The following is a 5,272-nucleotide window of genomic DNA, read 5'->3' as shown; positions in this document are numbered from 1 at the left end:
TCTCTGTCTGTCACACGGGTTTTCCTTATGTGTCGCTGTCCAGGTGTCATCTTTTTTTTTTTTTCTAAAATTTTTTTTTAATATTTGTTTATTTTTGACAGAGAGAGAGACACAGTGCATGAGCGCGGGAGGGGCAGAGAGAGAGGGAGACACAGAATCTGAAGCAGGCTCCAGGATCCGAGCTGTCATCACACAGCCCGACGCGACGCGGGGCTCGAACTCACGGACCGCGAGATCATGACCTGAGCCGAAGTCGGACGCTCAATGGACTGAGCCACCCAGGCGCCCTGGGGCGTCTTCTTTTGATGAGGACACAGTCATGTTGGATTAGGATCCCACCCTTTTCCACTCTGAGCGCATCTCCTTTGATTACATCTCCGATGACCTTACTTCCAAACATCACGTTCTGAGGTCCCGTTTAAGACGCATCGGCCTATCTTTCTGTGGGGACACGATTCAACCCACTCGCTAGTAGTGTAACCAAGAGCACCTTCCTCAAGTCAGTAGAAACATCTCCCTAAACCTGCTGTTGAAGGAAAGCGGAAGGGTAACCGTCTTTTAGTTTCTGCTTATTTCTCGCATTGTCTGTGCCCGAGCCGGGTTGACGGGTGAGTGCCCTGGCTCCCTAACTGAGCACGTGGCTCTCCGGGTAAGCCGACGGAGGGGTCGTGACTGCTGGTCCAACCTTTCTGTGTAGGTGTGCAGCTGCCAGAGCCTCTGATTCCGAGCCATCCAAGCCGTCGGGAGCCCTGAATACGTCGTCTTCCAGTTGGCTAGCTCAGCGACTCAGGTACTGGTCCGAACGGTGTGCACAGATTCACTTGCCTTGTCCTGGGTGTGGCGGTTCTTGTCGGGTGAGCACGGAAAAGTCGGTGCAGTACAGGTACTAACTGAGCGGTTCAAATTCTGTACTCCGAGTTATGTACTCCTGGCACACGGCTTAGACTAGACAGGGTGATCGAGAGTCTGGATTGGAGCTTTCTTGAGCTCCGGATTATCAGTGCAATTTATTCCAGCACAGAGCGGATCACACGGTTGGCGTTTTATAGCTGTTTCTGAAATACAGATCTTTTATATGATCAGCTGCTCCGGGTTAGTCAAGATGGACCTAAAAAAATAAGCTGTTGTTTTGTTCTCTTTCAGATGGAAAGTAAAGAGATGATGTGACTCAGTCCACATGGAGACATTAGCTTGTGTTGCGTATTTTAACTTTACAGACCGTGTTTGTGCTGTAGCGCCTTTACGCTTCTCATGGCAAACAGTCTGGAATGTCATTAAAACTTTTCCAGTAAAATGTGCAAATTTTGGCAAAACAAACAGAAGGGTATCGATATTCTGAGCTTGGCTAAACTGCGTCAGCCCCTGCTTCCTCCCTCCTGCCCCCAAATGAAGTGACGTGGAGAGCAAAGGGCCTGAGTATTACCCGGCCTGAGTCCCGCAAGAACCTGGCACTGTGGAGGCCTCTGTCCCTTACATACCCGCACAGCTGATGGCACTCTGTCTTTATCAGTGGCTTCCGTGGTGACCGCCCCTGGAGCCCAGAAGAAGGGGGAGGCCTTGGGCCTACTTGGCTAAGGGCCCGTGTTCAAAGGCGGCCCCCACTCTGAGAGAGCAGCCTTGTGGCCATACGGACTATAAATGCTGGGCTCCTACTCATGGCCTCATTCCAGGAGAGAGCCCTACGCCCGGTGACCCTGGGCGCTGGGAACCAGTGAAGCAAAACGTCCCTGTAGCCGGGTCCTGATCTTAACCCACTGGTCGTCCACCTGCGCACCCCTTTTTCCTGGATTAACAAAATCCAAGCAATTACTCACAGCTTCAACACACGATGGGGGGAAGGGCTCCTGTTCAGTTTCCATTCCGCAAATAGGTGATCAAAACTTCTGCGAGTTGTCTTGGTGGCGTTTGTTCTGGACCAGTGGTTCTCACTTGGGCGTGCTCAGAGTCGCCTAGAGGGCTTGTTCGAACAGTGCCAGGCCCCACCCCTGGAGTTTCTGGTTCTAGGGGTCTGAGTGGGCCTTGAGATTTGCACTTCCAGCACGTTCCCAGCTGATGGTGATGCTGTGGGTCTGAGGACCCCACTTGGATCAATCACTTGTCCTGTACCCCTGCCGTCCGATATGCAGTCGCTGGCCACAGATAGCGTGGAGCACGTGAAATGCAGCAAGCCCAGCTGGAGGTTGGATTCTTAGTTTTATCTAACTTAAAGGCTGTTAACTTGATTTACTTTTTAGAAAAATCCTTCAGTACGTTAGGAACTTTGGTATGTGAATCTGGTTTTTCAGTTCTGGATTTTATTTATTTTTTCATTTATTTATTTTTTTTAGTTCTGGATTTTAAATACAGGTCAGGCCTTTCTCATGAAAACTTAATGTCCAAATTGAGAATCTGAAACACACTTGAGCTTTGAAGACAAACCATAAAATACATCATTGTTAAAAAAATTATTCACGTGTTAAAATATTTTGGATATGATGGATTAGATAAAGCGATAAAGTTAATTTTATCTATTTTTCTTTTAACTGTGGCTACTAGAAACTTTAGAAACAGGTAGGTGGCTTGCCTTACGTTTCTGTTAGACGGTGCTGTTCTTAACCGAACTGAAGGATAAACACCCACATTTAAGCCGGAAGGACGGTCAGCCTAGGAGTCCGCTGGTGCCTCCGTCTTTGGGTTTGACTTGGGACGGGACGGTGGCCCCCTCGGCACAGCGTTTGCCCCTGTGGGTGCCCGAGACCGCGGTCTGTGCCGGACCGTGTGCGTTGACTGTTCTCTCTTGTACACACGTACCTGCGGTAGAGCTTGAGCCATGAGTTAGGCTCAGCGAGAGGCGATCGACGGCAATGAAAGAGTAGTCGCGATTACACAGGAACGAGACCTCATGCCTGCCGCGCCCGCTTCGTCGTGCAGCATGTCTGTAACAGAAGTTAGGAGTGTTCTCTCTCTCAAAATTCTTTTTTTTTTTTTTTTTTAAATCATTTTCGAGAAACAGCGTGAGCAGGGGAGGGGCAGAGAGAGAGGGAGACACAGAATCCGAAGCAGGCTCCAGGCTCTGGGCTGTCAGCACAGAGCCCGATGCGGGGCTCGAACCCACGAGCCGTGAGATCATGAGCTGAGCCGAAAGCGGATGCTTAACCGACTGAGCCACCCAGGCACCCCTCTCTCTCAAAATTCTCACTGTCCTGCACTCCCCGTTCTTGTGATGGTGTGAGATGATAAAACGCCTTCCTCATTAGATGGAGGAGGGAATGACCTAGGCCGGTGACGAGCCTGGGTCTATTTTGGCCTGAGGCTGTGTCAGAAGGCCGCTCATCAGCTTCTGGACCACTGCTAGGGCGGGAGCTGGAACCAGGGTGGGGGCGGGGTTGGGATGGCTGGGATCTTCCCTCAGGTCCTGTTAGATATTCAGATAGCTCCAAGGGTGTGAAAGGTTGGGAGGGCAGAGGCATCCCGGCTCCTTGTCACGCTCCCGGGCGCTGACTCCCTGCTCAGTGTCCCTTGCATCAGGCAGCTGTGTTGTCACAGATACCAAGGTCCCAACCTGCCTCTGCACCACCTGCCTCCTCCTGGGAGCCCAGCACGCGTTCTCCAGCAGCTGCACGGTCTGGCCGGTACCTGCCAGCTCTGGGCGGCCTGCGAGGGGTTTCCTGGTGTTAGTGTCGCTGCGCCAAAGAGGAGGTCCTTTTGGTAGAAGGTGCTAAGTTGTCTAAAATGTCATCCCAGCGTCATGAGTTTTCCATGCCCTCAGTACCTGCCTTTGGTTTAGTTTTTTCCTAACCCGATGAAGACACGGTGTCCCTTTACTCTAAAAGAACGTCTTGAATTAGCAAGGTTGCTCATCTTCTGAGAACCGTCCATGTGAAGAATTTAAGCTAAGGGAGTTCATTCGTGTAGGTGCCCTCACGACGGGGGAAGAATTCGAATGTGACTGTGTGCCAAGGACTGGAGAAGCCACAAGTGTACAGGTTTTCGTGGAAAACACCGAGGTTAATATTAGCCTAGTAAATTTTTTTAGCGCTCAAAGTTTGCGTGCAGTTTTGAGAAAAACGTAACCCTGAGTTTTGTGCTCTGTGTTCGTCTGTCAGGGGTAGGACGGGGCTCACTTTCCTTATCTGGAAATGGAGAGACCCCGGTGGGTGTTGATTTGCTGTGTTTTCCTGAGATGATATGAAGACTCGTGATCACGGTGGATCACGTAGAAGGTGCAGGGAGGAGGAGAGTATCCGGCTGGGCTGTTCACTAAATGTGTGAAGAGGCGGCTTGCAGTTTGCTTTTAATTGCTTTGCCCGAGCGGGTCCTCCTTCCTCCCTCTCACTAGGACGTTAGGGGGAGCTCTGCCCACACCCACGTTTGTAGCATTATTACCTCCACCCCTGTTCTCAGAATGCATCCCTAGCTAAGATTTTCCTGCAATAAATGCTACAAGAACAGCCTTTTAAAGTGGTTTGTAAAAAACGAAAACAAAACCCTATGCCGACAGGCAGAGCAGTGGGTTAATTTACATTCTGGAGATACGCCGAACCAGAGTAAAGTGACGTGTGTGGATGGCTTTGCTTTGCCTCCGTCCTGGTGCGGTGAGACGTGTCTCCCTTCCTGCTTTCAGGGAACGTTCCCTGGAGAACGAGAGCAGTCAGAAGGGCTGCTGTTTCCATAGTGCCAGGTAGAAAGCTCCTGGGGTGCCAGGGACAAAGTCAGGCTCTCTCTGTTGAGCCCCCAGGTGTTGGCGCAGACACGGTGCCGAGACGTGAAATCGTGGCTGTCCTCTGGCTGGGCGTTCGTGACGTCCCTCTCCCACCGCAGGCTGGTCCCCGCGCTGCGCACCACAGAGCCCTGGCGGCAGGCCGACTCTGGTCTGTGGGGCCACGTCCCCTCCCACCCACCCCCGCCGTCATACACCCCCATCTAACAGAGGGCAGGGAGCCTTGCACGGTTTGGCCAAAGCAGGGGTCCTCAGACTTGTTCCAGAGCCTGGAACCCGCCGTGGTGGTGTGTGTGTGCGGGGAGCCTGCGGTAAGCTTCGTACGTGGACGGGATGAGCTATCCCGTCCTGGAATCCACCTGTGCATCCAAGGGTCAAGGTGGAGTTTGTAGGAGGAACAAGTGGAGAAAACGGGATCCCCGTAATTCTTGCTAAATTAGGAAAAATTGTGTCAATTAGGAAAGCAGTTTTATCGCATCTGAGGCCAGAGGCTAGTTGGGGGGGGGGGGGCGCTCAGGAGTGTCTTGCGGGAGTTGGGCTTGATCCGCGTGGTTCGCGTTCCTGCCGAAACGG

The 5,272-nt window shown here is 51.9% G+C and overlaps 1 long non-coding RNA gene across 1 annotated transcript; it reads left to right on the top strand.

Moving 5' to 3' along the window:
- The first annotated feature begins 218 nt into the window (after positions 1-218).
- LOC124519263 (uncharacterized) lies at positions 219-1,908 on the top strand. Its single transcript, XR_006964071.1, has 3 exons — positions 219-608; positions 698-790; positions 1,144-1,908. It is a non-coding gene; the product is annotated as an uncharacterized LOC124519263 (long non-coding RNA).
- Positions 1,909-5,272: the final 3,364 nt, after the last annotated feature.

This window comes from Lynx rufus, unplaced genomic scaffold, assembly GCF_022079265.1.
Source record: "Lynx rufus isolate CCGP_SWC_20201006 ecotype Redwood Valley unplaced genomic scaffold, mLynRuf1.p SCAF_27, whole genome shotgun sequence".
NCBI lineage: Eukaryota > Metazoa > Chordata > Mammalia > Carnivora > Felidae > Lynx > Lynx rufus.
The sequence above is the reverse complement of the archived record's forward strand: the minus strand, read 5'-3'. Positions and strand labels throughout refer to the sequence as shown.